This window comes from Ornithorhynchus anatinus, chromosome 6, assembly GCF_004115215.2.
Source record: "Ornithorhynchus anatinus isolate Pmale09 chromosome 6, mOrnAna1.pri.v4, whole genome shotgun sequence".
In the NCBI taxonomy this organism is placed as follows: Eukaryota; Metazoa; Chordata; class Mammalia; order Monotremata; family Ornithorhynchidae; genus Ornithorhynchus; species Ornithorhynchus anatinus.
In genome coordinates, this window is record NC_041733.1 from 29,963,680 (window position 1) to 29,990,145 (window position 26,466).

General features: G+C 43.8%; 1 long non-coding RNA gene across 1 annotated transcript in view; it reads left to right on the forward strand.

Annotated features, from left to right (window-relative positions):
- Positions 1-1,420: 1,420 nt before the first annotated feature.
- LOC103169880 overlaps positions 1,421-26,466 on the forward strand; it is a 53,741-nt gene continuing 28,695 nt past the window's right edge. Inside the window, exon 1 of the long non-coding RNA XR_485854.3 lies at positions 1,421-1,816. This is a non-coding gene — a long non-coding RNA (uncharacterized LOC103169880). The remainder of the gene's footprint in view (positions 1,817-26,466) is intronic.

Genomic DNA, 26,466 nt, shown 5'->3' on the forward strand with positions numbered 1-26,466 from the left:
TTGTTCTCCTTCCTACTTATTTTTATTGGTATTTTTTAAGTGCTTACTATGTGCCAGACACTATATTAAGCATTGGATAGATAAAGGTTAATCGGGTTGGACCCAGCCCTGTCCCAAATGGGGGTCACAGTGTCAATCCCCATTATACAGATGAGGTAACTGAGGCACAAAGAAGTTAACTGACTTGCCCGAGATCATGTGGCAGACAAGTGGCAGAGACAGGATTAGAACCCAGGTCCTTATGACCCCCAGCCCTGTGCTCTATCCACTAGAGCACGTTGCTTGCTGTGGCCTTAATGCTTTCAACCTCACGTGGGATAGGGACTGTGACTGACCTTAGCGTGTATCTACCCCGGAAGCAGCGTGGCTCAGTGGAAAGAGCACGGGCTTGAGAGTCAGAGGTAGTGGGTTCTAATCCCGGACCTGCCACTTGCCAGCTGTGTGACTTTGGGCAAGTCACTTAACTTCTTTGTGCCTCAGTTACCTCATCTGTAAAATAGGGATTAAGACTTTGAGCCTCACGTGGGACAACCTGATGACCCTCTATCTACCCCATTGCTTAGAACAGTGCTAGGCATAACAAATACCAACATTATTATTATTATTAGTAAGTGCTTAACGAATGTCACAATTTCAACTGCGATCCGGACTCCCATCAGCAGAGTGCTACTGCTTCCATCGGCGGAGTGTTTTAGTACGGATGCTGTTATTCTAGTGGGACTCTGGTCTAGCAGCAGCTCTCTGGGACAACCTGGCCCGGGTGCAAAGCTACTCACACTGAGCTGCGGCCTTGCCACAGGACCGCAGCCACTTTCACCAGAGCTCTTGTCTGGAGAATTGCCGGATCCCCAGGACCCTCCAGACCAGGTTCAACCAGATGAGGTTCAACTTTGGGCTGGCATGACCTGGCCTCCCCTGTGCCAGGAAAAAAGTGGAACGACCGAGAATTTTAAATTTTTGGATTCTGACATTAGGCAGGCATATAATTTATGGTTTGAGAGAGCAGTTTACAGAAGAAAATCAAATGGCTCGGTGAAAAATTTTGAACAAAAAAATTATTTCCTTAAATTTCATAAGAAAACTTACGTCCTATAAAACAAAACTCGGGCACCTTCGTGATTACCTGCTGGCACCCCTGGGTTCGAGGCCGGGCTTGAACTTGCCCTGCAGGCTCAAAATCCTGGGAACCCACGGGTTGAATGTAGGATGGAAAGTAAAACTGTTTTCTTCCCGGAATGGCCAGGAATGAAAAAATTCCGTGTTGAAAGGGCACTCGCCGGGGGAGGGAGGCGCTAGGCGAGAGCTGTTCTGGTTGGCCCTGCAAGCTGGTGAGGACAAGAGGCACCCTACTGGTTTCTGGGCTGGGCTGGGGGCCAGATCCTGTCAGACCTGGAGAAGGGGGAGCAAGGTCCTCACCTCTCCTGGGTCTCAACCCAGAATGGGCCTTCTGCACCCAGCTCAGAGCCATGAGGGGCCCTCTGCAGAAGCAGATGGCACTGCTGGTGTCCAGCTGCCTGCCTGCCTGCACGCTGCGGCCGGCCATGGCCTCAAAACCCTGTGAGGCCCAAGTCTACTCCCTCACACTTCAAGAGCCCCGAACTGGCTCTCCACCGTGGAGCTCCCAGCCCAGAACCCATGATCAGAGGGGCCAGGTCCCTTCTTGAAAGGAGGAGATCCAGTGTTGCAGAAGAAAAAAAATTAAGATGCCTCTTAGGAATACTTCATCCCCGAGTGGTCGGACCTACATTTATTCTTCTGTCAGCTCGGCGTTCCGGATGGTTCCGGCTTTCTTTCACCTCTGGATGGATCGCACAGCGTAAGTGCTCAATAAATGCAAATCGATAGATCGAATGACTGAGTGAACAGGCCCTACAAGGGTCGTAGTTAGTTACACCCCTTTTGGAGGGTAGGTGAGCTTTTTGGGGACACTAGACTCGGCTGAGTAAGTTTCCTGCTTTTCTATTAGAAAGAAGCTCAGAACACTCAGCCAGCAGTTTGTTGCTAAACACAAAAATACGCACGTGACATCAACAGTCTGGGCTATGCGCTAGCTTCGCATTTTCCACCCAGGGGAAGTTTAAAAGGGTTGTTGATTGCCACCAACCTTCTTCTTCTAAGTGGTCTGAGACCACACTTATTCCTGATGAATGCTTGCTTTTTTTTTTTTCCCATCTGTCTGTGATTCTGAATGGCTGCAATGCTGCTACTGTCTGCCCCAGGACTCTCCACCTGTGAAAGCATGGGAATTGTGAGAGCCCGGCAGAGAGGTGAATCGATGAGACTCTCTCACATTGTTTTGGTGGAAATATCACACCAAGCCTCGTTGAGGAAGAAAAGGAGCAATTGAGGAAGTAAGACACTGCACAGCAGTACCAGCGGAGAGTGGCCAGCTTTCTGGTGCTGCGTCAGCCCCTCCCTTTGGCTGGGGAATTCTTACTGCGAATTGGCAAACGGAGGGTAGCCAGAGGAAGAAACGGGAATGAACCTGGGCAGAGAGAATGCAGTGCAAATTACATTTGGCGGCTAATTGTAATCTGTTAATTAAAATAGAGAAAGTGGTATCGGAAGATATCGGAAGTATTTGTCCCCTCCCCCCATATCTTGTTGAAATACAATGCATTATCTTTGTAATTTGTCAGGGATGTGTACACAATTTAAACACAAGAAGGCATATATTGAAACACTGTCACTATATTTAGAGATAATGAAGCATTTCTTTCTTAAGGCTTGATATAAACTTTGATTACATCGCATTTCTTTAATTTGCTGCTATTCAAGAAAACCCTTAGAGCACCACGGCAAGCAATGCCTCTCTTTTCCATTTGCATTTTTTAATTTGCATTTTTTAATTTCCCTGACTACAGCTCCACACCTACATAGGCATCCCCTGTGGGAGGGAAGAGAATATTTTTTTCGGTATAAATGATACCGTTCTTTTCTGTGGCAAGCTGAAGTTATCAATTCCAGGGATCCGAAAACATCACCTTGGTACCCAGTCACCTGGGCGTGTCTTCTTCTCCCTTACCAACCTGCAAGTCCAGTTATGCCCATTTGAAAAATGGGAACCAGGGGAAAGCAGTGGAGCTAATTAGAACACTTGTTACAATACTGAGAAATCCTGAGACCCTCCAAAGGCTTCCAATTGGCTACCTTAAGCTTTAATGGGACGTAGAGAACAGGGGAGAGGCGATGTGGCTGGGTGACTAGGTGCATAAATTAAAGTCAGGTTCCAGGAGCTGTACAGGCAGGCTTATGCAAAAAGAGGGCAGAAGTATTGCATCAAGGCAAAGCAATAAAATGCAATAAAAACAACGGAACAATGATCTTGGCATCCTGCTCACTGGCTCCTAGTCCCAAGCCTGTCGCTGATTTGGGAAGAGTCATTCTTGTTTCAATTTCCTCTGTTTTTCCTCATGGTCAAAGAAACAGGGTAAAAATAGCTGCTCCAGCTCTTACCTCACAGGGATACTACTGTGGGGCCAAATGAAATACATATGAAACATCTTTCGGGCTCTTCAGAGATACAAACTTCTGGAATATGATCTTTTAATTATGGTTGCATATTGGGGCATCACAGAAACCATTCTCCAAACTCCAAAGTTTGAACCATCTCCCTCTGACCTACTTAGATTGGAGGTGATCAAGTCTGGCGAGGTTATCCACTGATGAAATATTGGCGGAAGAATTTATTGAGCAGTGATTATATGAATAATTCTAAAAACAAACAAAAAACCCCTCCTGTCTTAGAAGACTTAACTTTTCCCCGATGCCCATTCATTTCCTGTTCCTTATTCCAACTGGGGATTTGACCGATGGTTGCGCCGCAGTAACTATCTTTCCTTTGAAAGAATGAGACCACTGCACTCCTAGGGTGGGGTATCATTTCCCAGTGATACTATTCAGTGAGATAATGCATTTCAAAAGTGACATATAAATCTGGCAAACATTCCAGTGGAATAGAAAAGTGTGGATTTAAACAGCAATAACAACACTACATTTTTAAGATCTCCCAGAATTTCAGTGCACTTTACCATGATTTATGAAGCATTCTTCATGACACTGAAATGAAATTAGTATTTTTATCTCCATTTAACTCACACTTATATGGAAGTAAGTACGGAGAAACCAAGGGCCCTCTCTGAGGCCATCAAATAGGCACAAAGCCAAGTCGTGGCCTTAATTCTGTACCCTCTGCTTTTGCCCTAACTTCTCGTCTGCACTGAATCCTGGAATTTGGATTATATAACTATTGGTAATATTGTGCTCTGTCACTGCTAATCGTTACATAACAATTTTGAGCACTAAGCATAATCATTTTACACATACTGATTATTAATTCCAAAAAACGGGAAGTCTTTGATAACACTGACCTGATCTAATAGACCATTTTCAGGCATCTGAATTACCATGGTGAAAAATTAGCCCAAAGAAATATAGAGCTGCATAGTGGAAAAATGGATAAGATCCAGGGTTTTGGTCAGGTGATTAGAGCTCTTTGAATTCCATATGAGGGATCTTTTGGGGGTGGGGACAAAAGAGGAGACTGAGTGATAATAATAATAATGGTATTTGTTAAGTGTTTACTTCATGCCAGGCACTATTCTAAGTGCTAAGGTGGATGCAAGCAAATTGGGTTAGACACAGTCCCTGTCCCTTGTGGAGCTCACAGTCTCAATCCCCATTTTACAGATGAGGTAACTGAGGCTCAGAGAAGTGAAGTGACTTGCCCAAGATCACACAGCGGACAAGTGGCGGAGCTGAGCCTAGAACCCCTGACCTTCTTACTCCCAGGCCCGTGAGCTAGCTATTCACTACACCATGCTGCTTCGGTAATCGACTGTGTGACTTTGGGCAAGTCACGTAACTTCTCTGTGCCTCAGTCACCTCATCTGTAAAATGGGGTTGAAGATTTTAAGCCCCATGTGAGACAACCTGATTACCTTGTATCTACCCCAGTATTTAGAACAGTGCTTGGCACATAGTAAGTGTTTAACAAATACCTTTATCATCATTATTATTATTAATGAGCTGTCCTGTACAGACAGGAATACGCTGCCTTTTCCTTCAAGTTAACCCCTGGCCTCGCCAGTGAACTTGCTGGACTGATCTCATAAAATATCCTCAGCTTTGGGAAGAAGGGATTCCATGAGGAATGGCAGTCACTGTTACTGTGACAGTTTTAGGGAAAAGTCCCAAAACACTGCATCCTCCAAATTCAGATCAAAGTCGATAGCAGAGCCCATCATCGCATTGCTCTTGATTGGAACTTATTAGGTCAATGAAAAAAGACAATCACGTAGCTCAGAAGAACCAGAAAACTCAATTAAAATTTTGAGGAGAAGCTGCTAATTTTGGAATTACAACAGAGATTAATAGCCTCAAAGATTAATAGGAGTATATCTCCCCCAATTCCAAATTTTGGCTCTTGGCCTAAAGGAAGAACACAGAGTGAAATGTAAAATATATGCTTGCAAGGAGTAGAGGAATTAATCTAGCTTTAGGCAGGCAATGGCTCCTATTACTGTGTCTTGCACGTTGGGTGTTCAGTAATTATTAATTGATAATAATAATGGTAAGCATTAAGAAAAACTGGCCAATAAGATCTAATGCTAATGCCTGGCCCTGTTATTTGAGAGGGTTGAACCACAAGACTCTTTTTTTTTTTCTTTGTAACTATCAGTGGGATTCTCCCGGGTCTTCTATTTTACGGTAGTGGAATGGGTAAAGGTAAGATTCTGTTATCCTGGAAAAAGTGATAAAAATGCTCTCCATTAGTTTTCCTCCAAGCAGGATAACCCCTCGTGCTGATAAGGGGAAAAAGCGCAGAGACCTCTAAAACAGTGAAATTACTCCCCCACTTAGGATCCTCTCCCAAGGAAAGCTATTTTATATGAGATGTCTATCACTCACATGGCGACATCTCCTGGAGCAGGGCCAATTTATGGGAGAGGAATCGGGCCAGGAGCCGAAGGGTTACGAAAGTGGGGTGAAGCCTCAAAGTCATGAGGAGGGACAGTCCCTGAAAGGTTTCTGAAGGAAATGGAGGTGGGATGATGGTTTTTTTTTAAATGGTATTCATTAAGTGCATACTATGTACCAGGCATTGTTTTAAGCCCTGGGGTAGATACAAGCAAAACATGATGGACCCCCTCTGTCCCATGTGGGGCTCACAGTCTTAATCCCCATTTTACAGATTAGGGTACTGAGGCAGAGAAAAGTTAAGTGACTTGCTCAAAGTCACAAAGCAGACAAGTGGCAGAGTGAGGATTAGAACCCAGGTCCATCTGACTCCCAGGCCTGTGCTTTATCCACTAAGCTGGGGATCGGTAGGATGATCTTCTAGGGAAAGCCCTAAAGATGAATAGCTAAGGGAAGCCCAGCAGTTGGGGTAGGAAGATGGTGGATGGTAACCCTCGAGTTTCATTCGGAACACCTACCAGACCAGCAATAGGTGCTAAGTGTCCAGATAGAGTATATGATTCCATTTATAACAACATACTGGATGGCTACTTTGGTTCTCAATAGATACGCAGCCATATCTAGGAGCGTCACAGATGTAAGCGTCACAGATGTAATTGAAATCTTTAACAAAGCATTGGCTATGAAACTTTATTATTGATCTATCTTCCCCTCTAGACTGAAGCTCGTGGGCAGCGAACATGTCTACCAACTCTGTGGCGCTGTAGTCTCCCGAGTGATTAGTAAGTGCTCTGAACACAGTATGTGTTCAATAAATACCACTGAGAATGATGATGATGAAGTCTATAACTGAAGAATATAACTGAATGAATTGTGTGTGTGTAACCTGCAATACTGACTTCTTCTGAGTCCCAAGCCCACTAACCCATGCTGCTTCTCAGCACTTGGGAGAGTACTATATAACAGAGTTGGTAATAATAATGTTGGTATTTATTAAGCGCTTACTATGTGCAGAGCACTGTTCTAAGCGCTGGGGGAGATACAGGGTAATCAGGTTGTCCCATGTGAGGCTCACAATTAATCCCCATTTTACAGATGAGGTAACTGAGTGACACAGCTGACAAGTGGCAGAGCCGGGATTTGAACCCATGACCTCTGACTCCCAAGCCCGTGCTCTTTCCACTGAGCCACGCTGCTTCTCACAGAGAATGTGTAGACACATTCTCTACCCACAACGAGCTTACAGTCTAGAGGGGGAGAAAAACATTAACATAAATATATGAATTGTGAATACACACATAAGTGCTGGGGGACTAAGGAAGGAGTGAGTAAAGGGTACAAATTCAAGTGCAAGGTAACGCAGAAGGGAGTCGGAGAAGTGGAAATGAGGGCTTAGTTGAGGAAAGCCTTTTGGAGATGTGTCTTCAATAAAGCTTTGAAGATGGGGAGGGTGATTGTCTGTTGAATATGAAGAGGGAGGGAGTTTCAGGCCAGAGGCATCTCACCTTGGCTTCACGGACTCTGTCCTCTCCTGGTTCTCCTCTTACCTCTCTGGCCGATCATTCTCGGTCTCCTACGCTGGAGCCTCCTCCCCCTCCCATCCTTTAACTGTTGGAGTTCCTCAAGGGTCAGTTCTTGGCCCTCTTCTGTTCTCCTTTTACACTCACTCCCTCGGTGAACTCATCCGCTCTCACGGCTTTGACTACCATCTCTACGCAGATGACACGCAGATCTACATCTCCGCCCCTGTCCTCTCCCCCTCCCTTCAGGCTCGCATCTCCTCCTGCCTCCGGGACGTCTCCACCTGGATGTCGGCCCGCCACCTAAAACTCAACATGAGCAAGACTGAGCTCCTCATCTTCCCTCCCAAGCCCGGTCCGCTCCCAGACTTCTCCGTCACCGTGGATGGCACCACCATCCTTCCCGTCCCGCAGGCCCGCAATCTCGGTGTCATCCTTGACTCGTCCCTCTCGTTCACCCCACACATCCTATCCGTTACCAAGACCTGCCGGTTTCACCTCTACAATATCGCCAAGATCCGCCCTTTCCTCTCCACCCAAACGGCTACCTTACTATTACGGGCTCTCGTTATATCCCGGCTAGACTACTGTGTCAGCCTTCTCTCTGACCTCCCTTCCTCCTCTCTCGCCCCGCTCCGGTCTATTCTTCACTCCGCTGCCCGGCTCATCTTCCTGCAGAAACGATCTGGGCATGTCACTCCCCTTCTTAAACAACTCCAGTGGTTGCCTATCGACCTCCGCTCCAAACAAAAACTCCTCACTCTAGGCTTCAAGGCTCTCCATCACCTCACCCCTTCCTACCTCTCCTCCCTTCTCTCTTTCTACCGCCCACCCCGCACGCTCCGCTCCTCTGCCGCCCACCTCCTCGCCGTCCCTCGGTCTCGCCTATCCCGCCGTCGACCCCTGGGTCACGTCCTCCCGCGGTCCTGGAACGCCCTCCCTCCTCATCTCCGCCAAACTGATTCTCTTTCCCTCTTCAAAACCTTACTTAAAAATCACCTCCTCCAAGAGGCGTTCCCAGACTGAGCTCCTCTTCCCCCTCTACTCCCTCTGCCATCCCCCCTTTACCTCTCCGCAGCTAAAGCCTCATTTTCCCCTTTTCCCTCTGCTCTTCCACCTCTCCCTTCCCATCCCCACAGCACTGTACTCGTCCGCTCAACTGTATATATTTTCGTTACCCTATTTATTTTGTTAATGAATTGTACATCGCCTCGATTCTATTTAGTTGCCATCGGTTTTTACGAGATGTTCTTCCCCTTGACGCTGTTTAGTGCCATCGTTCTCGTCTGTCCGTCTCCCCCGATTAGACTGTAAGCCTGTCAAACGGCAGGGACTGTCTCTATCTGTTGCCGACTTGTTCATCCCAAGCGCTTAGTACAGTGCTCTGCACATAGTAAGCGCTCAATAAATACTATTGAATGAATGAATGAAGGTTGGCGTGAGATAGATGAGATCGAGGTACGGTGAGAAGGTACGTGGGCTGGGCCGTAGTAAGAAATCAGGGAGGTAATATAGGAGGGAGCAAGGTGATTGAATGCTTTAAGGCCTATGGTATGGAGTTTCTGTTGGCTGTGAAGGAACACAGTAAGCATTTACAAGTAACACTGTTATTTATTTATAGAACTGGCTAACTGAACCCCAAATGCTTCCATTCAGTCAATCAATTAATGGTTCTTACTGAGTGCTTACTATGTGCAGAGCACTATACTCACATTTGGGATAGTACAATACAACAGAATTAGCAGGTGCTTCCCTGCCCATAACTAGCTTACAGTCCAGAGGTGGAGACAGACAATAATATAAAGAAGTAATTTACAGTATATAGTTTAAAGATATGTATGTAAGTCCTGTGGGGTTGAGGGTGGGGCAAATGTCAAATGCCCAGAAGTCACAGATTCAAGTCCATAAACGATGCAGAAGGGCGGGCAAGCCGGGGAAAAGAGGCTCAGAAGGGGAAGGCCTCTTGACAGAAATGAGACCTTAATAATGCAGTGGTCTGGTGTAATGTGGCTTTTAGAAGTTCAAAGCAAAAAGTAATAATAATAATTATTGTGGTATGGGTTAAGCACTTACTCGTGCAAAGCACTGTTCTAAGCACTGGGGTAGGTAAAGTTGATCAGGTTGGACACAGCCCCTGTCCCACATGGTGCTCACAATCTTAATCCCCATTTTACAGATGAGGTAACTGAGGCTCAGAGAAGTGAAGTGACCTGCCCAAGGTCACACAGCAGACACGGGACAGAGTGGGGATTAGAACCCAGGTCCTTCCAACTCTCAGGCCCATGCTCTCTCCACTAAGCCATGATGTGACAGGATAGCGGTAGTAGACCACTGGGGAAATGTCAGGGGGCGCTGGGCTGGACTCCCAAGACTCTCCCTACCTTGCCTGTAAAACTTGCCATGAGCACTAGGTCCCTGGTGTTAGAAATTAGGCTTCCCACCTCAAAAAATGACCAGAAATGTCCCTGGGCTGATTTGAAAAATAATCAAGTTTCAGGATGCACAGAAGAGATAAACTGATGGACTATTTCAAACTGAGGGCAATGATATGATGATGCACAGACCCTCTCTATGAAAAGTACACTAAGGTGATAAAGAAGAAGAGGCCCGTTGTGAATAAACACTGAGCAGACCTTATCCAAGGAAGTTGGCCTTTTCTTTGTGAAAAAGGGAGAAATAATTGTTCCAAAGACCTAGCAAGAGCTGCATCCAGCAGGAAAAATTAAATCTGAATGGGAAGACATTTCAGCAGATCTGATACAGACTTTCTAATCCATTAGTTGATCTCTCTAAACTAATTTACAAACAGAGAGAACAAAGAGCCAGCTGCTCCTCTAGAGATAGTCATATTTTTGAATTCGGGCGTAAATCAGGTTGAATGAGAATACACAAATAAAAAACATAACCAGACTGTTCACTTGGCAAGAATAGAGAAAAAGGTACTAGCGATACAAGTAGTTGAATGAGATGGAATGATCAGGGCTGGTAGAAATCTGGAGGGTATTCTACGCAAGCTGCGGGGATCTCCCGAAGGTGCTCCCCGAAAATATTCCAAAAATTGCCAGGCTGTGGTGACTACTGTGAATATTTTGGGGGAGCATCTCGGGGTAAGCTTCAGGTTCTCCGGATCTCCATTTTGCCGCCATAATCTGTGGGCAGTAATTGTGCATCTTAGTCAAGTATGAACTTCTGTTATCAATTTGCTGGTTATAGCTGGAAACATCTTGGAGCTTAATAATGGTATGAGCTCTGAGGGTTTTAACAATTAAGATTCAGAGGTATTACCCATTAAAGAGAATGGAAAAAGTTCCCAATTCTCCCGATGCTATTGTTTCAGTCTGGAGGCTGACTGACTAAGACAGCAGAGCACCCTTTACATTGCCAAGGTAACCAGAAGGGCATCTGTTTACATTATCTCATCAACCAGAGGCTAGAAACTTCATTTTAAAAAAATAATGCTTAGATTCAGTAGATTACCATAAATTCCAAGGGAAGCCCCTAATTCCACAGGTCCTATGGATTTTCCATGCCAGAGATTTCTATTGTTCCCAGTGATAAGTAGCTAAACCCTGACATAATCAATAAGGACTCTATAACCCCCCGGCGGGGTGATCCCTATGCAGATCTCTATAAAAAAGTTCGTAAACTGTTCAATGCGAGGACTGATGTGGCAATTTACTGTCCTTATTTGCCAGAAAAGTAAGAGGAGGCTGAAGATTGGGCTGCGGGAGGCTTTACGGATTGACCCTCCTCAACTCAAAATGCGAATTTGATCATTACCCATCACTGGCGGTGAGGAAAGTTGAGGCGATACCTTTGGGTCATACTAGCTTTAGAAGCTGGCAAAGTGGGTGAGGCCTGGAGCCCTGAAGGAAAGCGGACCGCAAACGCATTGTCCATCACCTTCCTGGAAAGATCCCAAGTCTGAGCAGTGTAAGACCCCAGTTTGAGGTGGGGGGACAGGGACTTCCAGACTCCTATAGAGCGTAAACACCACCTCCCCCTCCTACCTATTGTTCCAGTTTGGAAACGTGACTGGAAAGGGGCTGCGACTTCTCCGTTGCTTGATGCTGAGCTTTATCTAAGGCTGGCCTGCTTCTGAGGTAAGGCTGTTGAACCCTGAATGAGTAAGGCCTAATGTTAAAGTTCCATGCCAACTGCCTTCAGTATAGACAGGCTGGAATTAAAAAAAAACCCACAACCTCCTAAAATCCTCCTTCCCCCACCACCCCACCCCAAATTCAGCCAGTTGAAGACTGTGTGTGGTGGTCTTACCCTTCTTATCCCCACCACCCATTTAAGGTCTCCAATGTCTAGTACATCTGGATCCGGATGCGGTGGTAAAAACACAAATAGGGCCCTTGCTCATGTGTACGTGTCCCGACCGGTTCTTGGTACCCTAAGCACTGGTAGCCCATAGGGATACTGAGCACATGCAAATGTTTGGCATAGTGGATAGAGCATGGGCCTGGGAGTCGGAAGGCCATGGTTCCAATCCCACCTCTGCCACTTGTCTGCTGTGTGGCCTTGGGCAAGTCACTTCACTCTTCTGGGCCTCAGTTACCTCATCTGAAAAACGGGGATTAAGACTGTGAGCTCCACATGGGACAGGGACTGTGCCCATCCCCATTTGCTGTATCCACCCCAGGACTTAGTACAGTGCCCATTACATAGTAAGCACTTAACAAATACAATTATTATTATTATTACTATTATAATTATTACATGCCTGGGGCTGTCAGAGTGCAACCACAGCCTCCAAGACCCACAGGAGGTGGCCCAGGCCTGGGGAAATTGTCCTCCACGATCTGAAATCCCAGGGGATAAGCCTCAACCCCCACATTCGAGTAGGTCTAGGACAAGTCATTTAACCTTCTCTGCCTTTGTATCCAGTACTGCTTTAACCTTTAAGTAAAAAGGGCAGTTGCCCTGGCCCCCGTCTAACAGGGATGCACCACGTATGTCAAAAAGGTGCTCCCCCCAGGAGAATCACCACCCAGGCTAACAAGGGCCCAACCTGCCTACTGCTATCAAATCCTGCCTCTCAACTCGTGGACAGGAAGGCCAGAAGCAGCAACCGCACAACCCCACATCATTTTGAGCACTGCATAGGCTGCGGTGGCTGCTGGAACTATGGTGGTCCCTGTGGCTACAACGGTGACCAATGGACTTGAGCCATGAAGAGTCCATACCTCTACTCCTCGAGCCACAACACCCTACTCCTTTTTTGTTCTCTTTCTTTTGTGGGTCCTTGTTTTTTTCTTGTTATAGTCTCAGTTTCTTCTCACCTTATGTGTTTGTGGCCAGTGCCCTCTTCTCCTCCTTCTATTTTATTCTTTTAATGGTATCTATTAAGAGCTTACTATATGCCAAGCACTGTTCTAAGAGCTGGGGTAACAAGTTAATAAGGTCAGGCAGAGTCTCTTTCCCACATAGGACTCATAGTCTAAGTATTGAGTTCACAATTTACAGTTGAAGAAAGTGAGTCAGGGAGAAGTTAAATGATTTCCCTCAGGTCACACAGCAGGCAAGTGGCAGAGCCAATATTAGAACCCAGGTCCTCTAACTCCTAGACCCGTGATTTTTCCACTAGGCCCGCTGCCTCCCAATTCAAGTGTAAGCCTCTTGAGGGCCAGGGATTATGTCTAATTTCTACTCCTGAACTCTTTCCCAGCACTCAGTTCAGTGTTTTGCACACAATAATCACTTAATAAATACCATTACTGCCACTAAGTAATGGTAAGCCTAGTAAGTACTAAGTATGGGAAGCAGCGTGGCTTAGTGGAAGGAACACGGGCTTGGGAGTCGGAGGTCATGGATTCTAATCCCGACTCTGCCACTTGTCAGCTGTGTGACTTTGAACAAGTCACTTAACTTCTCTTTGCCTCAGTGACCTCATCTGTAAAAAGGGGATGAAGACTGTGAACCCCGTGTGGGACAACTTGATTACCATGTATTGTCCTAGTGCTTAGAACAGTGCTTGGCACATAGTAAGTGTTTAACAATTACCAACATTATTATCATTATTATTACAACTATAACTACTACTACTAAAAGGGGCCCATTATTCAACTGGGGTCACGTATTCCCCACTGAACTTTGACAGGGTACTTGTGGCCATTTCTTTGCCAGCTCTTGGATCTCATACTGTTCCAGTCCTGCTATCTGGCGAGGAATGTTTTTGTATTTGCCTCTTTTTGTCTTCTTTCTTCTGTCACCAAAGAAGGGAGAGAAGTGGAGGATGTCAGAGACAAAAGCTGAATCTTTCAGATGAGAAAAATGTAAAAACAAATAACATCAGAAAGGTGAACACTTCTGTGGGCATAACTGGACTTCAATATCAATAGCCTATTAAAAGGAAAAGGAAGTATGCACATATTTTGGGCTCCCATGATAAAACATGCCCTGTTGGATACAGTGTGCAATGAAATTGTTACAATAGTTAAAAAAGAACAAAAGAAACAAGTTTCAAGCTGTGTAATACTTCCTTTTCCTCAGAGGGAAAGGAGACTGAAAGGAAGAGGACTAGAGAGGGAGAGTATGAGAGAGAGAAAAAGCATGCATGCTTGCGAGAGATGTGAAGTGTCAATCAAGAGACATTCAGAGGAATTCTGTCACACTATCAAAGATTCACCTCTGCCTAGTGCATACCCAGCATTTCAGCCTGATCTAGAGATAATCTGAATTATTTTGACAACCTGCACTATTTCTCCAATATTCTTTTGTTTTAAATGAAAACAGTAGGTTACGCTTGGGCTTTTAAGAAAGACACATCTGGGCTTTGGAGTTTTTTCAGAATCTAGCATTGGTTTTGTCCTACACAGACACAGCTACTGTAAGATAGTTATGGATATCTGACTAGATCCAGTTAATTCCCTGCATGCCTTCTAAATGCTGTAGAACTACTTCTCCATCTGTCCCACTGAGTATCCCACTATAGGATGATTCGCTCACATACGGGGCCCTCAGCCACTAAGACAATAATGAGGGTAGGTAAGAAGATTGCATCATCTGCCTTCCAGTTCTCTCTAAGCCTTAGAGGAAGAGCACTTCCCTTGTTTATTCACGGTGCTAAGTCCTTGGAAAACGAAAAATGGAAGTAAGGATACATGCTGGATTCCTCAAAAGAAACATGTCAGTTTCGCAGATGCGAAGGTGAGCATAGTTTCCACGTTCTAAGCTTGGGACACTGCACCCGTCGATGGACTGGTTGCTCCCAATGCCCTCTTCTTCTAAGCAGAGTTGGAAAGAATAGGTGGTGGGGCTGGGGGACCTGTTGGGTGGACTTTACAACACAAATCTAGAACAGGAGGCATCACCAGGGGATTGCAAGTTGGTCAGTCAGTCGTGTTTACTGAGAGCTTACTGTGTGCAGAGCACTTTGACAAGCACTTGGGAGAGTACAAAACAACAACAGACACATTACCTGCCCACAATGAACTTAGAGTCTCAGCAGATAGGAGGCAGACATGGACATAGTGAGTTAGGCATATAATTGGATATATAAAAAAAGGATTCATAGGTACTCAAGGACTGAGGGTAGCATGAAATATAGAAGTTCTAAGGGTGGTGTTGGAATGGTGTACTAGCGATATGGTGAAATAAAAAAGGTGGAATTTTAGGAGCACTGAAGATGCAGGTATCTGTGAACTTGAAGATTTGAGGGAGAATCAATCTGCAGGATTTACTGAGGGCCTCGTGTGTGCAGAGTACTGTGGAGAGTATAACTGCAGGCTGCTTGAGATTGTCTCTATTTGTTGCTGAACTGTACTTCCCAAGCACTCAATACAGTGCTCTGCACACAATAAGTGCTCAATAAATACGAATGAATCAATATAATTGAGTTGCTAGTAGACATGATCTTCACCTTCAAGGACCTCACAATAAAGCCGGGGTGACAGACAACTAAAATAATTTCCAGATATGAGGAAGAAGCATAATTAATGTTAGTACCAAACAGTAGCATTTGTAAATCAATACGTACAGAGGTGCTAAAGGTGATTGTGAGTACATAAGGGCAGCGTTGGGCCCGAAGAGGTAGTTGGGGGAAATCGCTTGGGTAGAAATTAATATGGGAAGGCTTCTGGAGGAGATGCGATATTAAAAGGGCTTTGAAGATGGCTCCCTTCAAAGGTAGAGCTGTGGACTACCCAATTTGAAGGGTGCTGGTGGTAGAGGCTTGGGGTAAAGAGAGAGACATTTCCGGGCATGATCCTGGGGGAAGAGCATGAACAAAAAGTTAGAAGTATGTGAGATGTGAATGAGTTAGCTTGAGAAGAGCAAATAGGGCATGCTGGGGTGCAGTGGAAAAAAGAGTAGGTAAATAGAAGGAAGAGAGCTCACGGAATGGATAAAGGTCAGGAGTCTCTGCTTGATGCAGAGAAAAACGGAGAACCACTTGGTCTTTGAGATGGGAAACCAATCAATCATATTTGTTGAGCACTTACTGTGGGCATAACACTGAACTACGCACTTGGGAGAGTACAATATAACAGAGATGGTAGACATGTTCCATCCACAAAATGAATTTACACATGTGCAGAACAAGGATTTAGAAAACATGAACTGGGCAGCAGATTTCTCTGTTGCCCAGAGGGAAGAACAGTCTGAAGAGAGTAGGGAGGAGGAAATAGACCAGTGAGTTAATCCAGAAATAAAAAGGGTCTGGACCAGCATAATGGTCATTTGGATAGAGAGGAAACAGCAGATTTTGGTAAATGTTGAGGAGGAAAAACCAGCGGGATTTAGTGACTGACTGAATATGGGGGTCGAAAGAGAGGGAGAGTTATAGGAAAATACTAAGGATCTGGGCTTCAGAGGTGGGGAGGATGGTGGTACTCTAAACTAGGGGAACAACACAAGTGAGAAATCCGAGGCAGGGGTGTCAAGAACAGGGTAGAGCTAGATGGTCAACTTGAGAAGGGCAAAGGGCATGATCTGAGGAGAAGCCCATACAGAGGGCTGCTATGTAAGATGGAAAAAGCTGATGGACAGCCTTGGAGCCGATAGTAGGAAGCTTCTGCTTGGCGTGGCAAGAGATGGATTCCAACAGTTCATTGGAACTGTTAGAAGAATGCAGAGTTGTACTTTAGATACACAACTCAATCTAGCAATAATATTTATTGAGTGCCAACTGTGGGCAGAACACTGGACAAAGCATTTGGAAGAGAAACATGATTTCTGCCCTCATGGGGCTTACAATCTTTCAGGGAAGATGGTCACTGATGTGAATTATAGGTAGAAGGCAGCAATAGAATATAAAGCTATATACAAAGGTTCTACAGGGCGGGTGTGAACACCCAAGTATTGAAGTGACATGGTAGTGCTGAAGGGACAATAGGGCGAGGTCCAGGGTGGGGAAATGAGAAATTAATCAGGACGGCCTCCTGGAAGAAATATGATTTCAGAAGGGCTTTGAAGACTCACTGGTCTGCCAAATGAGACTGGAAAGGAAGTTCCAGACAGAAGGGAGGGTGTGAGCAAGAGGTCAGCAGCAAAAGAGATGAGAATGAGACACAGTGAGTAGGCTGGCCTCAAGCCACAGTGTGAGGTATAGACGGAAGCAGGGAGAGGTTCGAGAGATGGAAAACAGTGAGAAGGCTGATGCAAGAGTCTAACTGTGATTAATCTTATTAATATAGAGAAGCTAGAAGGACAATTTAGAGTAAGTTGTTTTCCTAGGCCTGTGTGGTCTCCATCACCTTGCCCCCTCCTACCTCGTCTCCCTCCTCTCTTTCTACTGCCCACCCCGTACGCTCCGATCCTCTGCCGGTCACCTCCTCATGGTCCCCCGTTCATGCCTATCCCGCCGTCGACATCTGGCCCATGTCCTACCGCTGTCCTGGAATGCTCTCCCTCCTCACATCTGCCAAACTAACTCTCTTCCCCTCTTCAAAGCTCTACTGAGAGCTCATCTCCAAGAGGCTTTTCCAGACTGAGCCCCCCTTTCCCTCTGCTCCCCCTTCCCTCTCCCCCACCCTTTGCTCTTCCCCCTTCCCCTACCCTCAGCACTGTGCTCATTTGTATATATTATTTCCCTATTTATTTTGTTAATAAGGTATATATCTCCTTGATTCTATTCATCTTGATGATGATGTCTTGTTTTTGTTTTGTTCTGTTTTGCTTTGCTGTCTGTCTCCCCTGTTTAGACTGTGAGCCCGTCATTGGGCAGGGATTGTCTCTATCTGTTGCTGAAATGTACATTCTAAGTGCTTAATACAGTGCTCTGCACATAGTAAGTGCTCAATAAATACAATTGAATTGAATTTACTGAACACATTCCTAGGGTAAATTTTTCATTAGCTTTCTATTCTGATGCATTTTCACAAAAACTTTATTTCACCTTATCTAGGGGGTCTGCATAGCAGAAATGGACCTCAACCCCCACTTTTAGCCATTTCACTAGCTATGAGAAAATTCTTAGTATTTAAACACTTTCTTCTTTACTTTATAACAATGAATAATTCCCTTCCCTCACATATGTCATTACTTCAGTGATATTTATAGACGTGATTATGGCTAAACAGTAGTAAAGTTATCATGAAAACTGTGATCCGACTCTTCAACTGGAAAAATGGAGAAGATGTAATTTATTCCATTATAATTCAAGAAATAAAATCTATTTCCGGTGATTAACTGTGGAATATTTATAGAACACTAGAACCAAACTCTGATATTTTTAGAATGTCGTCCTGTTTAGCAGTAATAGCTCAGTCGCATGTTTATGAAGTTATAGTTTTGCAATTTTTCCTAGAATTCGTTGATATTTATATCTGGTACTTTTTCACATGTTAACAAACAAGAATAGCAGCTATTTGTTTAAAGGTGAAAACCAGAAACAATCTTCCCAAAAATGCTTTGATGGCAAAACACTGGCAACGAAATCAAGCTTGAGAGTGAAACAAGAATATGAAATGTAAATTATTTTATTCTGTAGTACTTTGATTCTATTTTAAATAATGTATTGATTGCAAAAAACATAATTTTTTCCTACTTTGGCCTGTATCTAGTTCTGCTTTCTTCAGGGGAAAATATACCAACAAGTAGGGTTGATAGCTTAAGAAAACTGTGTTCAGAATCCCAAATAACGTACTTTGAGTGAAAAGAGAACTATTTAAAAAGAGCCTCATCAAGACTAAAACCCACTCTCCCTATGTTCTAACCTGTAAGTTAGAATCACAAATTTCAAAATTTTCTTGGGTTAGGAAACTGCCAGATAGTAAATTCTCTTGAGAGAATTTAAAGAACCTTTTCTAACGCCAGCCACTAAGACATACGCATGGATTCCCATCCTCACAGAATTTCAAGTAGCCATTTGGTCTGTTTTCTGAAAAAAGAGAATTCCCTAAAAAGAGGAAGTAATGTTTGGGATTCTTTTGATTTGTAGATTAGGGCTTATGGATTGCTCATTTGAAGAACATGAGTCCCAGTTTTGCCTTCAAAATTCATTCACTTCCGGGGTGTCATCCTTTAAACCAAAAGACTGCACCAAGTCGGCAGCCTTTCCCATTAGACAGCTTCTACCTAAGTTAAATGGGTTCTAGGCAGGTAAATTCTTCTGAGTTTGTGGTAAATGTGGCCCATACAAACCAGACATGAGAACTGATCCTACTTTTTTAAAACTCTAGAGATGTGAAGCTTCTTCCTCAGTCAACCATTCAAGTGTAAAACAGCCCTCACCATCAGGAAGTTCATTCTTACATCTAACCTGAATCTTTGATGCTGCAGTTTAAGCTCAAATCTGCCTAATATTCCTCCAGATTCTCAAAGACCAATAGCAAGCTGTCTTTTCTTCTTTAGGACAACTACTCCCATATCCTTTAATGTTTTTCAAAGATTTTCATTTCCAACACTGTAATTATCTTCCTGATTTTCCTCTGATTCCCTTTCCATTTCTTTCTGAATCTGTGGAGACAGGACTGGACAGAGTTCTCTAATAAATCCTTGACAAGTACTGATGTTAAGATGTCAATAATTCTCAGGAAGGCATCCTTTTCTTTTTCAAAAGGAAACATCTTCATATCACATTCACGGCTCAAAAAGGGGTCACCTGACGTTTCTAAAACTAGAAAAAAGTTTCCGAAAAAGATGTCACTTTGGTGGAATGACTAAGCATGATAATTTTTTTTTTCCTCAAATGGAAAAAAAAAAGAAGCAGTCATCAAGAGGGCAAATGGAGGTAGTCATAGGAGGGTGATGATGTTATCCATTTTCTCACTCTGGCAGAGGAACTAAGGCTTATACAGCTCAGATTTCTCAGGAACTGACGGAACTAATGACTGCCTTGGATATTTTTAAGATACAGCTTTAATTATGCTGCTTTAAAAGCTAGTTTTCCCCCTTCTCAAGGTATTAATAAATGAGTTATTCATTTTCACCCAGACCCCTGTAATTCACCTTTCAAGATAAATTCCCCGATCTGGTTCATGCCAATGGGCAGAGGCTTAGACACTCCAAATTTAGCTCTTTCCTGCCTTCGAAGTTACGGCATAGACTTAAAGCAAGGTGCAGCGTATTAGCAGTGTTTAAAAAGAGTGTCATTTAAAAGACCATCTCTTCCTATCAGGCATGATGTGGGATTTATTATTTCAATATTATTGTTGAAGGTGGGAGAGAAAAAATAAACAGGAACATATATTTTCATTTTATTACCAACATTTTGCACTGTAAACATATCTCAGTCTATAACATTTAGTTGGTAAAAAAAATAATAATAATTTCAACACAGTCCTTATTGCTAGCTTGGCAGAGCCTATCTCCAACACTGTGTTAATGATTAATATGAAGTCAGTGGAATTCCACTGTTGCTGGGAGTCTTGTGCCCAAGAATGAACTGCATTGCTAAATCAGCAAAGACAGTTGTCAAGGTAACCTCTATGTAATCTATTTAACTGGCTCCCAAAACACCAATCAAGGTCAGATAACGCACTCGAGCACCATATGAACACACTCATACGGCATAAAGCTTTGTATCAAGACAGCAGGGAGGAAAAAACCTCATTAGGAAGAAGGGAAAAAAAAAACCCTAAATTCAGTTTTGAAAAGTGTTAATTGGGATTGCAGTTAGCTTTGTAGGAGAAAGTATGCCACTATTCTGAACATGTTCTTTCTATGTAGGAAGTAATTTAACTTCAATTCATTTTAGAAAGAAATATCCTTCCAGCACAGTTTTAAAAAGCAGGGTTTGGTAAATTATTCATTTCATTTATTGTTTTATTAATGCCCTGGCTTGTATTTACATTTTGGTATACAGTGGAGTTCTTGTTCTATACAGGTCCCTCACATTTGGTTTTCTTGGCTTTTTTTTTTTTTAAGCCAACTACCTTTCCCATCGCCATTGCCCATCAGATTCCTCTATTACTTAACAACCTCCAAGGGGCAATAGAAATCTAGTGAGTGCATCTGACTCATAAATATCACAGTGTTTCTCACTAGATACTAGGCAGCACCCTTATTGGCCTCGTTGTCTCACATTGCCTTTCTTTCTCCCTGGGGCTACTGCTGGAAAGGGGAATGTGTGTTTGGGAAATCAGAACGTTGGAGTGGAGGGGATTGTGAGTGGAGGACACAGCTGGAGAAGGCTGAAGGTGAAACTGCCTTTTTTCTGAAGTTATTTTCAACATTTTAATATCTATCAGTATTTTAAATACCAATATGTGACTGAGTCCTCTTGGGAGTTGGAATTTTGTTGTAGTCTGAGGGTAAAATTAGAGTGCTAACATTAAACCAGAATGTAAGTACATATAAATATAGTTATACTAATAGCTGTAAAGAGTGAGGGCTGGGACTGTGTCACGATTTGTATTTTCACTTTTTTATTCATTATCTACTCTGTATGTGAAAAGGTTTTCACCTTTCTTCTCAATATTTGTTTTCTCCCACCTCTTGAAATGGGAACACAAGTCTCCTGATAATGACAAGGTTTTTTTAGCTTTCACTGCAGCTTCTCTTCCCCTATTCTCTGCCTGAAATGCTCTAGTCTACGGTAACTTCTTAGGGCAATACTCCTGAGTGAATCACAACAGATATCCTTAGGCCTCCTCTGGCAAAAGCACACACCAGGGGGGCTATTTTCCTTCTTTCTTCAGCAGGAGGAGACATCACTATCACAGGGCTATGCTAAATCAGGATCCTGTCCCCATTCTACAGGGTTCTCAATAGGTCTCCCACTTAAAAGTACAGTCTTAAAAATGAATCATTCAGAGACAAGATGGAATAAATAATACTGGACAGATAGCTGAGGCGACTTTCAACCAACGTTTTCTGTTGGGGAGAAGTCAAACATTCCGCTTTTTAATATGGTGTGCTCCCACCTCAAATCACATTTATCAGGACAGAGGTTTATTTGACTGCTATCCATGGGAACGCATAGCTCCTTTAGTGCTCTAGATGGTCCCAGTTTCAGTCAAGAAATTAGTAGCTTGTGCCTGGATTTTGACATGTCGGGGATAGAGGAGAGGCCGGTCAGCTAATAAAGCTCTGAGATCACGGTAGTAACTCTTGCACGATGAACTGAAACATTCGACTGGTTTAATGGTCAATGCTTATAAAAAGTGGTAATTCTGATACCTTCGAAGCAATGCTATTTGATGAGGTCTCAGGAATGAAACAGGAGGCTTTGGGCAGAAGGGAGATATGGGGAGGCAAGGCTCAGTTTGTTAGGAGATTATGATGGCAAATAGATCATGCAGTCATTTCGGGGGGTGGGGGAAGAGGAGGGAATAGTGTTTCTTGGCTCTGCAAATATGTGCTAATCCAAGATCCAAATAAAATAGGATTGTAGGTGTAAATCCCTGGGGTAAAGGCTGATATTATCTGATATTTCAGATTCTGCGAGTAGGTTACTTTAAAAACCATTCAATTATTTAATGGATGCTGTGCACTGAAATATGCATTAACAATGGAAACTATTGCTCCATGTCCTCTTATCCTACATCATTCTACCTGCTCACTAAGCAACTAAAAGCTTTCTAAAAGAGAGAAGCAAGAGGAATCTTTTCCTTTTTCACCCGGGGGCTCTTTTATATGTAAACCTACCATTATCCTCTCGAATCCACAGTTAGATTGGGGAGGGTTGGGGGAGGCGCTTAGGCACTGCCCTCAGAGTGGAGGCGAAACCTTCAGCTCAATCCACCCAGGATAGACCGAGCTGCACAGATGGGATAGGCCAAATCCAAAGTAGCTGCTTTCAACTGGGATTCAGTCAGCGCTTACTGTGTGTGAGGCACTTTATTAAGCGCTTGGGAGGGTACAGTATCACAGAGTTGGTAGACCTGTTCCCTGTCCACAGTGAGCTCACAAGGATGGGAAAGGCAATGTCTGTGGGGGGGGATAGAAAAATGTGTGTAGGTGACAGACCAAACTTCTTTTTCCTCTCCTAAGCAAGAAGGGCAAACACCATTAACCTATGGAGACAGCTGCGAATTCGCTTTCCCAATATGCCTGCGAATCTGCAGTAAATTCATCACTCACTATCAGTAGCACCCTATTTAGTTAAAAGGGTTAAAATTGACTAAGCCTGGAGGGTGTAACTTGGAAATCAAATTATAGCCAAGTCAACAGCTGCCATAACAAAATTCCCGCTAAGGGACTTTATTTTTTTACATTACGTTGAACAGGATCTGTTTAGAGGTTGCCATTGGGAGGTATTTTTTAAGGTTACGCTATGCGAAGGTGCTTAAAAAAATATAAAGTTTTATGGTCTCAATTGTTCTTTTCCGTACTCATGGACTGACTAGACTTTTGAAATGGAAAGAGGTAATCCTTTGAAAACCCCTATGGGAAAATGATTGTATTGGACCTGGTCTCTCCTCTCCTTTTTGGCTGACAGAGGTAGGGAGGGTGAGATATTAGGACACCTCCAGGACAAAAGAGAGTAATATAGGGGAGAATGAGGGAAAAGAGGCGAACTCTGCTGAGAGGAGGCATTAACGGGCAGAATTAGGGAGAGCTGAGAATCACTCAGCGTTCAACCCACAGTAGAGTTGTGGGTCCTATGTCAGGGACCCTTAATTTCCCCGTGGAACCTGGTAGTTGTTGTCGCCTTTGTCACCAGGGTACTCAGGAAAGCCCAGGCCGGGTTCAGCATTTGCCCACCCAAGACAGTGGAAAAACTAGTCGTCCCTTGCAAGTGTTTGATGTCCTCTGTTTTGCATGCCTGCAGCATGATCTAGTGATATCACGCCTACACTGACCCCCAAGCTTAGAGGAATTCTCCTGACCAGCTCCAAGTGTTCCAGAAACATAGGCTCCACCTCTGGCTTGGGATGGCCACCTTGACATTTTTTCACTCCTGCCGTGCCACCACCCTCAGACTTTGTCCCCGCGCTGCCTCCTTTTCCTCTGATGTGCCCTGAAGTGGCTATTAATTTTGCGTCCCGTCTAAAGCCAGCAGCGGGTAAGCCACAGCTGGGACCACACTCCTCTCCGTTCTGAGGCTGCCTCTCCGGTCCTTCTTTTCCTTCTTCTCTCTCCTGTTCCTGACTCAGTCCAGCCTTACCATTATGTCCCAAGGGAGGACCCCAAGAGGGATAGTGTGACTGACTGGATGGGAGGAGGGTGATGCAGGGACAGCCTCCCTGCCTATTTTGCAATAGAGACCTATATTTCACAATTACCTGAACTGGCTGCCCACAGTAAAGTTGGGGTTAGTCTGGGAAAGTAGATTTTCTCTGCAAAGCAAAGAAAGTAGATTTTCTCTGCCATATGTCTGCTTTGTGACCTTGGACAAATCACTTCACTTCTTGGGGGCCTCAGTTACTTCATCTCTAAAAAATGGGGAATAAAGCTGTGAGCCCCATGTGGGACATGGACTGTGTCCAACCTGATGATCTTGCACCTACCCCAGTGCTTAGTACAGTGCCTGGCACATACTGATTGCTTAACAAATACTATCGTACTTGTGCAGGTCTCTTTAAACTACCACCAAAACCAGCTCAGGAAGGCAGGGACACAGGGATAGTGAAAGTGCTAGGAATTGGAGGGAAAAGAGTAATGAGTCTGATGTTGGATTTAAAGGGTCAGAGCCCTTAAACCTGGAAACTGGGAAGATGACCCCACCCTAAAGCTGCAGGGGAAGGAGGCAAGCAGGGGAGGAGTACAGGGAAGGAGTGGGAAATACAATGGCATAGAAGGAAGGCAGTAATCCAGGAGTGGGAATATTGTCCCAGGTTCTGTCCTCATCGTACTGTTGGGAGCTTCTTCCTTTCCAGCTCTTCGCCCTTGGCCCATGGGCTCCCTGGGATGTGAAATTCTCAGGAACTGCATTCCAACTGATTTTCGGCACTAGACATAATTGTGCTCATCTAAGAAAATGGGACAAATTAGGTGTCCCTGAAGGCCTTCTCAGGGAAATTAGCCAAAGCCTCTCAAAACAAGGCACTCCCATAAAAATGGAAACTCTGAGCACCCTACTTACTCATAACAAGGGCTCTGGTTCATAAAACACCTACTGGGCCCCTGTCCATTTTCAGATATGGGAAGAGGCAATCTTCATTACTTTACTCAGTAAAGCAGGACATAATAAAGGCAGCATACATTTTGGGCTTTAAAAGTAAAAATGGTGTGCATCTTATGTAGTCATACCTCATACATGAATCCACAGGGGTTGTTTTTCAGTCAAGTAATGCCTTTTTTTTTAAAAAAAAAAAATGAGGAATGAGGAATAGTGGGAGCAAAATGCCTAGGTACTCAAGTGACAGAATCTTTTCATAGATGAATGGTGAGTTATTTGGTCTGAAGACACCAAGATGTGGTTTTCTATAGACACATTCTCTCTTTTTTCTTCATATAACTTACATAAGATTTTAAATGTGGAGAGTTGATGCATATGCATAGCCACTGGATTGACACAATTGACTATAATACTTCCAAAGAAGCTATTATGCTCTACAGGGTTAATAATCCATGAACTAAAATAGGATTTATAAGATGGACTGTAACAGCTCCTAAGGTAGCTGTTACTGTCTGCTGGGTTAATAATATGTATTTTCTAGATCAGTATTAGTACTAAATATGTATTTATACGATAGACAATGATGACTCCTTCCCGGACACTATAGTTAATCGGCATACTGTAAATGATGCAAATAATTTTAAAATAGTAAAATGCATTACCTTTAAAAAGAGATTCTCAGGAAAAGCATGATCATCACATTACTTATAACAGAATGTTTTGCACCAGAAGACTTCTATGCTAAAGGTATGTTTTAAACAGCTACTTTTAAAGACATAAAAGACGTATTAAATTCAGAAATATGTTTTCAAAGGTGGAGGGTTTGACAAAGATTTAAAGTCAAGGGTCTGTTTTGAAATTATTTCTTTGCTGGGACATGAATTAGGGATGCCAGAGCCCTCCCTCATTCTAACTTCTCTGTTTCATTGGATCGTGTCACAATCATCACATTATTGAAACAGAACACTCTGCATCTGGAAGCTTTACACTGTGTTAATGGTCCTGCTGTGGGAATTCAAAATGGTTTAGAAATTGACAGCCTGAAGCCCAGCAGATTCTAGTGAATGACCAAAATGTATTTCATCTCATTTTCTTTTTATCTTTTTTTCATGTTAATCAAACTGGGTGAATACAGGGAATAAGGAAAAAAGGGAAGAGAAAGACAGGGAGAAAAAGAGGGAGAAACAAATAGAGATAGAGAGAGAGGGAAAGGAGAGGAAGAGACACAGTGGGGAAAGAGAGACAGAAAGAAGGGAAGGAGATGAAGGGGAGGAAAGAAGGAGGGAGAAAGGGAAGGAAAGAGAAAAAGAGGGAAAATAGAGTGAGAAAGGGAGGAGGGGGAGAGAGAGAAAGAGAGAGATCATTCTAAGTTCTGCTAAGCTCCTGCAAGGCCCTGAAGCTAAACTACTTTCTCAGTGCTGTTGACTGCAGTTATGTCGACCTGGCATGTTTTAGAGGCCTCTCCCTTTGTGTTAAAGGGAGAGCGGGCTGTACTACTCTCACTTTAAGAGTGCCTCATAGAGTGTGACTAATCAACCCCCACAAGGCTCTCACTTGTTTATTCCAGTTAGATTC